General features: G+C 40.0%; 1 long non-coding RNA gene across 1 annotated transcript in view; it reads left to right on the top strand.

Annotated features, from left to right (window-relative positions):
- LOC122557710 (uncharacterized) overlaps window positions 1-12326 on the top strand; it is a 75977-nt gene that overhangs the window by 33496 nt on the left and 30155 nt on the right. The gene's annotated exons all lie outside the window — the stretch shown is intronic.

The raw sequence follows: 12326 nt of genomic DNA, 5'->3' as shown, positions 1-12326 counted from the left end.
ACTAGAGTCCGAGGTTTGATTCCAGCCTCAGGCAACTGTGGAGTTTGCACATTCTCCCCATGTTTGTGTGGGTTTCCTCCGAGTGCTCCGGTTTCCTCCCACAGTCCAAAGATGTGCAGGTTAGGTGAATTGGCTACATTGCTCATAGTGTTAGGTGCATTAGTCAGAGGGAAAAGGGTCTGGGTGGGTTACTCTTTGGAGGTCAGTGTGGACTTGTTGGGCTGAAGGGCCTGTTTCCACACTGTAGGAAATCTAATCTACTTCATTATTTCAAAGTCTGACTCCAGTTAGGACCTATTCCTTTGAATAAAAACCTTGCTTTCACAGGCACATGTCTCAGCGAAATTTCCTGGCACCTGCCACTAGCCTCTAAGTTAAAGGTTTAGCCCTTAGACTTTCAAATTAGAAGTGCAGTTACCAAAGGTGTGGCCAAATTGAGGGGTATAGATAACACTCAGCAGAAATAACAAATTACGAGAACTCATAAATAAACTTGTAGGCTGACAGTGTAATTGACAAATTAATTTCAACAAGCATTGTGTGGATTATCACATTTTGGAAAGAAAAATAAGGAGGCCACTTATTACTTAGAAAGTAGGAATCTTAGTGGAATAAGGAACCACTCTGAGAACACACATACAATCAATATAAGTCGGACATAGTTCAACAAGGTAATAACAAACAGAAAGCAGCATTTGGATTTATTTCAGGGAAGAATAGAATTGGAAAATGAAAAAACATTTCAAACTAGTATCAGACTTTAGTCAGTTCACACTTAGAGTATTTTATACATCTGGTCCTGATATTATAAGATTATATAGAGGTACAATAGAGTAGAAAAAAGAATTACATGAAATGGTACGAGAACTAAAAGAAGATGCATATTAAGAAGGACTCAGCAGGAAATGTCTCCTTTTTCTTAAAATAAAGGAAAGCCCAGGGTGATTAAGTAGAGGTATTTAAAATTATGGAAGCTGTTGATAGAGTACAGCAAATGTTTCTACTTGTAGGAAAGGTCAAAAACCAGAAGCCATCAATATAAGGTACCAAGCAACCCAATAGGGAATTCAGAAGGAATTTCTTTATCCAGAGGGTAGTGGGAATGTGGAACTCTCTGCCTCGATAAATGATTGCGGTGATCGTAAGAACATAAGAAATAGAAGCAGGATTGGCTAGTCAGGACTCTTGAGCCTGCTCTGCCATTCACAAAATCATGGCTAATCTTTGCCAAGCCTCAACTCTTCTTTCATGCCAGCTTATCCTAGCCCACTATTCCCCCATACTTCAAAGATCAGTCTACCTCCTCTTTAAATACTTTCAGCAATTGACCCTCCTCAACATTGCTGAGCCACAGCTCCACAAAACAAAGTCAATTATGAGAAAAATTCTTGCAAATATCCCTTTTCTTGTCTCCTGTTTCAAAACTACAAAAGTCTTGCATCTTCACACCATTTGAGTGTCCTGGAGTCTTTTAATGATTGAAATGACCCTTTGTCAATCTTCCTCAAACTAACACTCTGAATTTCTGAACAGACCCCAGTGGGCTCAACTATCTGCTTTGGCTGCAGTTGAACCTGCAAGGTACTATGTGGCTTTTGGGAGCAAGAGTTCAAAGCTTTTTGTGTCCATTTTTAAAAGGAGATTACAATTTGTTAGAAAATCCACAATATTATAAGTACAGGTTTGTGATAATCATCTAGATGCATTTAAGAGGAAGTTAGAGAAATACTGACAGCAGAAGACATTAGGGGGAAGTGCTGATAGAGTTAGATGAGGCAAGATAAGAGGAGACTCAAGTTAGAAGGGTCTATTTGGACCCATGGGCTATTTTTGTGCTGCATTGTCCTGTGTAAGACTATTTCAAGTTGTTGTCACAATGTTCACGCGAGATAAATGTTGGTTGACCAGACCACAAGGAAAAGCTCCCCAAATCTTCTTCAAAATGGCACCATGAGATTTTTTTAAACAAACATCCAAGCAGGTAGACCTTTACTTTAATGTCTTATCCAAATAATGGCACGTACAACAATACAGTATTCCCTAAATTCATTTGAGTGTTAACATTGACTTTTGTGCTCAGATCCTGGAGTCGAACTTGAAACCGAAACCTTTGGACTTGAGACAGAGGGCTTTGAAGAACGAAAGTATGAGATTGCAAGGCAAACTATTGTAGAGCCAATTCTAAGGAGCAGTGTTTAATAACTGCAAGACTGACCTCTGGTAAAAACAATGACTGCAGATGCTGGAAACCAGATTCTGGATTAGTGGTGCTGGAAGAGCACAGCAGTTCAGACAGCATCCAAAGAGCAGCGAAATCGACGTTTTGGGCAAAAGCCCTGACCTCTGGCAGTGGAGTTGGATGAAGGTGATCAGGACGTGGGAATCTGTAATAAATGCTGATTCAGGAAAAGAGACTGTGAGCTAGAGTCAAATGACCTGAAAGTTTTATTCAGATTGAGGTGAGGCAAAGCCATAACGGTTTTCACTTCTCACATTAAAACCTTGGTGATAATTTTCTGGGGAACAGGTATTGTGTGAAACTAGCCATTGATAGGGATTAAGGAAATTTTTCTTTGATAGTTATCGACTTAATTGACGTATTCCTTTAGATATTGCAATGCTGCACAAAATTTCATCACAGTTTTGCACATGCTCAGGGCCACATTCATCGAGTCATACAGGAGAGAAATAGGTCCTTTAGTCCCCATGTCTATGCCGACCAACAAGCACCAAACTACACTAATCCCACCTACCTGCAATTGGTCCATAGCTTGTTAGGCCCTGGCATTTTAAGTGCTCATCGGATTCTTCTTAAATGTTGCAGCAGTATCTGCCTGTGTTTCTATCAACACCAATGAATTCACAGCTCCACATCACACAACAGCACTGTGCAAATGATCGAACATTTCTAATATGTGTCAGTTGTTTCCTCCCTAACCTTTCAACTTATTCATATCCTTCTTCAGTTGGTATTCTGGGATTCTCCATTTGGGCTGAATTTTGCAGCATTCATTTGTTCTTGTAGATTCTAAATATTCGAACAAGTGTGCCTGCACTTTGGGGTGCTTTCTCCCTCCCTTACCTTGAATGGGAGCTTGCTGCTTCGTCTGAATTAATGGTACTCTAATTGACTTCCAGCTATGAGAACCCATCTACCAGCCCTAACTGGATGGTGAACCCACCCTGTCGCTATCAATTGGCTAATTCGGCAGCAAAACACAGGTTGTGACATTGGGGGTGGAATTTAATCCATGGCAGCAGGAAACCAGGTTTCCAAGCTCACTCCATCACGACAGAGACCCCATATCAGATTCTCAGCAGTTCCATCCTGGTACACTAACGAACTCTGGCGAATGATTTTCCAAGGGTGGAAATATCAGCACAACAGTAAACCATATCATGAAATTTGTTCCAGGATGGAACTGCTGAGAATCTGATATGGGGTCTCCGTCGTGATGGAGTGAGCTTGGAAACCTGGTTTCCTGCTGCCATGGATTAAATTCCACCCCCAATGTCACAACCTGTGTTTTGCTGCCGAATTAGCCAATTGATAGCGACAGGGTGGGTTCACCATCCAGTTAGGGCTGGTAGATGGGTTCTCATAGCTGGAAGTCAATTAGAGTACCATTAATTCAGACGAAGCAGCAAGCTCCCATTCAAGGTAAGGGAGGGAGAAAGCACCCCAAAGTGCAGGCACACTTGTTCGAATATTTAGGATCTACAAGAACAGATTAATTTTGTTCATGATATCACGCAAGGCTCCTGATATAATAGTAATAATAATTTTCAGAATTCATCTTTCTACATTTCTTTCCTTCTTTAAGTTATTTCCTAAAACCCTGTCTTTATGAAAGCTTTCGGTTACCCGTCCTATTATCTTCCCATGTGACTGAAATAACTGCACAGAGTGCGATATCCCATCACCAAACCATCCTTTATTTACGTGTGCATGATATACTGGCTGTGGCCAGCCAGGTGAGAGTCAGTCCTGGTGAGAATCATCTCCTGGTTATATATTTTTTTCTCTTTTATTTCTAATCTCCTTTTCTTTTATAAATCTCCCACACTACTGCCAAACAGCAGTAGTGCTCTCTTCTCCCCAGCACCTATGTCAAGTATGTGTAGGCATAGGACTCAGTGAAGAAACAAGGAGAGCAGAAAACATTATTCATATTCCACCACCAGGAAGAGAAAACACCCGAGTGACCAATGACAGGCAATGCCTAAGTGGACGAAAAAATGGAGGGGATGGTAGGGATTAAACCAAAACAGAATTGGAGGGAGAAATAAAGCACTCCATGCTCTGTGACAATCTCCTGGTATTTTTTCTTTTTTTTTAAATGTGAAGGGGGGCAAGGCTTAAATTAAAATAGAGTTGAAGAGGGAAATAAAACATGCCACTCTCTGTGGTGCCCACCTTTCCATGAACAGCTTGAAGGAGTTGGTAGACACCACGTGCTCCTTCTCCAGAGACTCTCGGGCTCAAACGTAAAATCTCCAGTTTTTTTTAATTACCGCCTAACTGCGGTAGTGTTTATTTTTCCCCCAGCACCCATGTTATGTGTGTGCAGGTGTGAGATGCAGTGAAGGACACAAGGTGTACGAATCTTTATTAAGTTTCCACCACCAGGAAGAAAGGAAACACCCGAGTGGCCAGTGACAAGCAGTGCCCTTCACATCAAAGGGCAATGCTGTGTGATCAAACAGTGAAGGGGAGGGCAGGGATTAAATCAAAATAGAATTGGACGTGGAAATAATGCACTCCATTCCCTGCAGCGCCCACCTCTCCCTGAACAACTCCAGGGTGTTGGTGGACACCCCGAGCTCCTTCTCCAGAGACCCTCGGTCTCAAACGCAAAATCTCCTGGATATATTATCAGCTAGGGTTTTCCTGATTAGCTCAGGTTAACAATTCCAATCAAGGACATTGTAGTCAATACAATCAACCTGGTTCCAATCATGACAATGACTCAGTGTTAAATTTTGGAACATTGAACATAGGACATTACAGCACAGTACAGGCCGTTTGCACCTCGATGTTGCATCGACCTGTGGAACCAATCTGAAGCTTATCTATCCTACACCATTCCATTTTCATCCATATGTTTATCCAATGACCATTTAAATGCCCTTAAAGTTGGTGAGTCTACTACTATTGCAGGCAGGGCATTCCAGGCCCCTACTACTCGCTGGGTAAAGAACCTACCTCTGACATCTGTCCTATATCTATCACCCCTCAATTTAAAGCTATGTCCCCTCCTACTAGCCATCACCATCTGAGGGAAAATATTGTTTGATAATGCTCCTGTGAAGCACTTTACAATGAAATATCACATTAAAGATGCTACATAAATGCAAGATGAGGTCTGACATCCAAATAGAAACTGGAAGTTCATTTCAAGATATCATTTCTAGTTTCACAGCAGCTACTTTTCCCTTATTGTCTTCTTTGACTGATTTCATTTTGTGCTCGGTATGATGAGTCTCAGTGTTCTGGAATAGGTCCCACACCTTCTCCTCTTCTATGAAGAATTGATAGGTCAGATTTCATTCAAATTATTGAGGAGATTTTTTAAAGGACTTTATATGAAACGAACACTTTTTTTGTAGTGAGGTAAGAATTACTTTTCTGCACAGAGCTGTTATTATCTGGAACTCTCTGCCTGTAAGGCTGTGGCAGTACATTCAATAGTAACTCTAAAATGGGATTAGATATTAAATTAGAAAAAAAAGCTGCTGGGCTGTGGGAAAAGAGATGGGACCGTGAGCCTAATTGGATAGTGAAATAACACCACAGAGGCCAGCATCCCATCACTAAGTCACCCATTATTTACATGTGGAAATTTCTTGACACTGATTCAGCTTCCTCAGAGCCAGCTCTGAAAGTGACCAGAACCTCTGACACTCCTGTTTATATCTGTCAGTCAGGGCTCCCTGATTGGGGCTACTAATCTGATCCAATCAGGGAACTCATATTCTATGAAGTCCCCCAGATGACCTCATTATTATCACTACAAATAGCTTTTACAAAGAACCTGTCATGAATGATGGGCCAAGGAATTTCTTGCTGTGTTCCCTGTTCTGTGGTTCTATGGTTAACGATTCACGCCACATTTGAATATTTGTGAATAGATAAGGTGCAGGTAATAAAAACTTTATGGACGTGCATCAATTCTGTACTTGCATGTGATATGATCAATACTACTGGTTTTTCCTCATGCTGGCAATTTACTGTTGCTCTGTCTTTTCATTATCAGCAGTCCCTCTTTCCCTCATTTTATTCCTTTTTACTGAAATATCGCTCCTTTAGTACCTCTGCTGTACCAGCTCACTCTCTGCTTTTAGAAGCTTGAGAAAGACCCTTTCCTTTGTCTGGACTCCCAATTCTTCACTTCTAGCCTGTTTATTCCCTATTGCTTGATGTTCACTCTCTCTGATGACTGTTCCACACAGGGCATTGAAACACTTTGCTATAGTATTACAGGAATGGTAGTGTCAGTGGTGACTATAGATAACACACTCATTTCCTGCAGAAGATGGTAGGTTTAAACTCTATTTGAAGCTCAAAATCTAGAGAATTTGAATGACGGTATTAAATTCTGCAATGGCTACTTCCTGTGAAGCATTATTCAGATTCCTGTGTCCAAATTCTTTAAAAATCTTGCACTCGTGTTGCTATTTCAAAAAAAGACCTCAGAACTTCTGAAGTGCAGACACTGTTGTTTTGCAGGATACATGACTTGCACTTTGTTCACTGCAAGCTCCCATAAACAGTAATATGATAATTTGATTTTCTTTAATGATGCTATGTGAAGGATAAATTTTGTCCAGGCCATCAGACAGAATGCACTTGGCATTCTTCAAACCCATGTCATGGCATATCTTAACTCCACCTGATAACCCTTTGGTTTAACATTTCATCTGAAAGACTGCACCTTCAACCTAACTTTAGGTTGACTGGATATCTAGAAGTGTTTGATGAGGGTATTGAGTGTTTGAGCTTTTTGGGACAGGGACAGAAAAAAGGATCTGGATATCAGAGGAGCCCATGTTGCTTTGGGAATGGCAGTGATTGTGGTGAGTAGTTACCATTTTTAAGGGTTGCTTACCTCCAGTGCAGCCTGTGCTGGTAGATCAAACATATGAAACAGGTGCCAGATCCCTTACTTACAGATATAAAATGATGAAGTATTGTGCAAAGCATGGGTTGAAGGCTCCACTTGGGTAACTTGACCAAAATGGCTAAAAATACATCTTCAATATATCCTTTCTTCCTGCCCATTGTTTAATGAGCTAGCATAGATGCCTGGCACCTCAGATATGTTCCTCATGCTTCACAATTTTACCTCCATTGTCTCTTGGATGCAAAAGATTGCAGGGGATAGATAGGCAGATATAAAAGATTGTACATGTGTATTTGAAAAAAAAGCATGACAACTTTTCGATATAACAAACATCTTAACTGAGTTTCCTCATCCTGGTATGCAAATTGTGGTGGTGATGCGATGTCATTGGAAAGGTAATGAATATTCCCATCCATAGCTGGCTGGAAAGCTTTAAAAGTAACCACGAGGAGTCCATCATTTAAACCCACTCAATTCTTGACTAAGCAACCCAACATCAGGAATGGACGGAGCTTGCAGAGAGTCAAGCCTTGCTTTTGCTCTTGATCCACATCACTACAACCCTTACCACAATCTCCCTTGATTCTCAGCTTCATTCTTTTGTACCTAAGTCCCTTGGGGTTGGTTGGGCATAGTAGTGAGAGCAGACATCACCCCTGTACTGGCACTAGCTGGCGAATGCAGTTCTTGTAACTGGGGAAGGTCTGCCACTACCCTGTTAAGTGCATGATTGGCAGTTAATGTGGTAAGTCTTCCTGAGATGAGGTAAAATAGTGCTCTGTCTGCCTCCAGCTAGCTCTCCAACTGACAAGTGACTTTTTATCTGGTGATCTGCATAGGTGAGACTGGTTAGAAATAGAAGACTGCTTTTTCACTTGTTAGGACACGCAGAAAAGATTCACCTTGCACTGTAATCTGTTAAAATTGAGAGGCAAAGAACTATCCCAGAAGTCACTATTTAAAGCAACAATTAACAATTTTATTCTTTAAGTCCAACAGAGAATATTAAAGTCAACAACTGTTTACAACTCCTTTCTCTTACACCTATCTTATACCTCACCCTCTACAATACTAGTTTGATTTAAAAAAATCCACATTAAGATTTACAAAAAGAAAATATTCACATTTCAAAACCAGTCAGCTTTGCCAATTCTCCTTTCTGGATTCTCTCTAAGTCAGCCCCGATGTTCTGCTGCACATTCTGCCACAGACAGGTACCTGTTAGAGATCTCTTCAGCTAGCAGTCTACATTTGTTGGTCTTTGACAGTTCTCCTTCTAACTGTTCAAAATGTCTGGTTTTGTACCCTCCAACATTGGATCATTTCGTTGGTCTTAATATTATCAGAATACTAAATTCAAATTTGATTGAGTTTTGGTATCTTGGGATATAATTTATGCTGATTGGTTGAATTTGGATTTGTTTTTGTTTGATGGTAGCCCATCTGCTACCATTTGTTTCGACCAAGTAGTACATTGTTACCTTGTTCAGGACTCTCTGTGCTTTGTCAGTCCTTGCTAGCTATTCAACTCTGTTACACCTTCATAACACCTCCTCCGTTAAGAAAAAAACGAACCATCATAATAAAAAGATGACTTCTATTTTGCTCTATTCCTTAACCACAATATCAAAATATACACATGACTTGAATCTAAGTTCATTTTAACTTCTTCCCACATAAATATAACATTGAATAGATACAAATCTTATCTATATCAGTTAAATCTGCGATAACGCATCTGCGATTACATTCTTTTGACCCACAACATGTACGATATGTAACTTAAAAGTCTGTAACATAGAAGTATCTTTTTCCCTTTGCTGTTCTTCACCTGGAGAAAAGTATTTTTGATAGGCATAAATACTGAATTTCTATAGCTGTCCAGAAAAAATTCTTACAAATTTTGCTTTCTAATTTAGAAGTAACTTGGAAATGCCACTTATAGTGTGTTTCTGCAGAAAATGAAAAAAAGTCACTGTTTTGGAAGAGGGGCACGTTTTGTGTCATCATGTGAATAGAGGAAGCGACAACTATTTAGACATTGGCGCTTCACTCAAGGTGTGAAATCTCTGACACTGCCAATGCTAATTAAATCAGAGTGATGATCCATAATGCCAAAATGGCCACATGCATATGCAGGTACTGCCAGTGAAGTCACCTGACTACAGCAAGCCGCTGCTGTCACCATACCAAGATATATTTGCACATGTACACTAACATCACCAGAGTGCAAATGAGTGGGTTGGGGGCTAGTGGTGATGAGGAGGTGGGAGGGTGAAGCTGATTCAGTGGAGCCTCTTTGCCCCAGTCTCCTTGGCCACCACTCCTTCACCACACTCACTTTATAGCCCAGCATCTCCATCCATTGCACAGCCCAGAGGCGGACACGTCCTGGAATCAGGAGGCCATGCCTGAGGATGGGATGGCTGTTGTGCCTGTTCCTACCTGCCACCTTTTGGTTCCATCCTTATTACTGCTAAAGATGGAGTAATCCACTTTCTTTACCAACTTCATATCACTGTCCATAGATGGCCATTGGAATGATGCAGCTACTTGGGCTTTACTTTTGCAGCTGCCCTTCAATGACCTCTCAACCTGATTCACACTCAATGCAAGATATGGTTCAGGCCACCAAGTCCTGGATTCCTCTTCTTTGATTATATATACTTCCTATAGCATCATCTTTGAGACAGGCTACTGGTTTCAATTGTTCCCAAATGTTATGAGCCAGAACAAACCTCTTCAAAATGTATTAAAAAGGTAGCTGAGATCCTAACTTTCCTTATTTTAAAGGCAAGTGCCAGGCATTTCATTCTGGATGCAATTCAATTGGTCAATCTACCAACCCTGATGCAAAACACACTTTATTCATATACAATAGTTAAAATACAACAAAACAAAGAAGAAGTTGGAATAACAAGTCTATTGGAAAATTTAACAAAATAGTAGATTATTTAACCATTAAATAATAACTGTTCCAAAATAGTAACATTCCATCAACATACCCTTGGCAAAGAAAAATTCAACAAAATAGATTGTGTCACTGGCAGTCTCCAGTCCAGGAGGAAAAAACATCAAGAGAAAATGCTGAGAAAGAGTAGCAAGGAGAGACACACTGCAACTTCCAAACCCAGCTTTAAGACCCCAGCAATTTAGCAGCTTGATCACACCCATTCAATCTGCTTCTATTGTTCCAACTTTAAAAAAAAGTCTTCACAAGCTGTTTACTTTATTAGCTTTGGAAAAGACAGCTTTGCATTTCTGTCTCAATGGCTTGGTAATATTATCACTAGACTATTAATCCAGAAACTCAGCTAATGTTTTGGAACCTGGATTCAAATCCTACATGGCAAATAGTGGAATTTGAATTCAGTTAAGAGGGTCTAATAATGATCATGAAACCAACAATTGTTGCAAAATCTGCTTCACTATCATCCTATAGGGAAGGAAATCTGTCATCCTTACGTGGTCTGGCATAAATGTTACTCCTGACAGCAATGGGTCTCTGGACAATGCGGGGTGGGCAATAAATACTAAACCAGTCAGAGATGCCTATATTCCACAACTGAATTTTAAACAAAACTATTATCTTATGGTGGCATGAGTACCTCTTGGAAATGCTTCACTTCCTGTTCCTGCAGTTAATTTGATTATTTTTATTACTTTTTATATCTTCCAAAATCTATCTTTGGCCCAACCCATCTTTTATCCACAAGCCTTCCTCAGTAATATCGTCTGAAAGCACAGTATTAGGTGTCACCTCATGTTGATGATACCCACCACCATCTTACCAATTCACTAAACTCTTCAACTGTTGCTAAATTAACAGATTGCTAATTTGGCATAAATTACTGGTTGAGCAGAAACTTCCTCCAAAAATCTTTGGAAGACAAAAACTATTGTTTTCAGTCCCTGCTGCAAACTCCAATCAATGACATACCAACTCCATCCCTCTGGCAACTGTCTAAGATTAAACTAAATTGTTTGCAACCTTGGTCTTGTACGTCATATTTGTGCTGTTACTATGACTGCGCATTCAAAACATTGTATTATCATCTAACATTGCTCCTATCTCAGGTCAACTGCTGCTGAAATTCTCATTCAAACTTTGTTACTTCAGGATTTGATGATTTCAGCATTATCTTGGCTTATCGCTCATATTATGTCTTAATTAAACAAATATAATTAAGAATTCAACTTGAAATAATCCAAAACTCTGTGAATCAGACTCACATTAAGTCTGATTCACCACTTATTCCTATGGTTGCTAATCTACTTCAACTGTGATCAAGCAACAACTTGATTTTAAAATGCTTATCCTTATTTTGAAGTGACTCCATGACCTTGTTCCTCCCTATCCGTGTAATCTTGTCCAACTGTACAATATTCCAAAATATCTGCACTCATCTAATTTTAAAAATCACACAACACCAGGTTATAGTCCAACACGTTTAATTGGAAGCACTAGTTTTCAGAGTGCCGCTCCTTCATCAGTTGCTTGTCAGCTCTGAAAGCTAATGTGCTTCCAATTAAACCTATTGGACTATAACCTGGTGTTGTGTGATTTTTAACTTTGTGCACCCCAGTCCAACACCAGCATCTCCAAATCATCAAATTTTAGTTTCTTGTGTTTCTCCAAGTTTAATTAGTGGTGGCCATACCTCAGTGCCGAGTTCTGGAATAGCTTAGCATACTTTCCTCCTTACGATGCCCCAGAAAACCTATCTCATGTACATGGTAACTTGTGCAGAAGATGAGAGCAGGGTTCTAAATAGACATTTTGCCTCTGTCTCTCTGCAATGGTGGATAAACCTCCAGGATTGTGTGAACTGCGTTATAGGTTGTTAAAGGAAGCCGAAGAAGAAATACCAGATATTCCAAGGAAGTTAGTCCCTCCATATTTACCTTTTCATATGCTCACCACTTAGGTAGGATTTACACCTATAAATTATTTGGCTCATCCCTTGCAGCCTTTTTTGAATAATTGTACAGCATTTGTAGACCTCCAATCCTTGGGTACTTTGCCTACATCTAGTACTGAATTACTGGAACCAATATTGAGAGATAGGATTAATTGTTAGTTGGAGAGGTACAGATTAATCACTGATAATTAGCATGGTTTTGTTGAGGGAAGGTCTTTGAATTCCAAAATTAACCAAATAGTTTAATCAATTAACAAGGAGGATTGACGAGGTTAGTGCA

This window comes from Chiloscyllium plagiosum, unplaced genomic scaffold, assembly GCF_037043375.1.
Source record: "Chiloscyllium plagiosum isolate Xiang-an unplaced genomic scaffold, Cpla_swu_hap1 HiC_scaffold_18, whole genome shotgun sequence".
Classification (NCBI taxonomy): Eukaryota; Metazoa; Chordata; class Chondrichthyes; order Orectolobiformes; family Hemiscylliidae; genus Chiloscyllium; species Chiloscyllium plagiosum.
The sequence above is the reverse complement of the archived record's forward strand: the minus strand, read 5'-3'. Positions and strand labels throughout refer to the sequence as shown.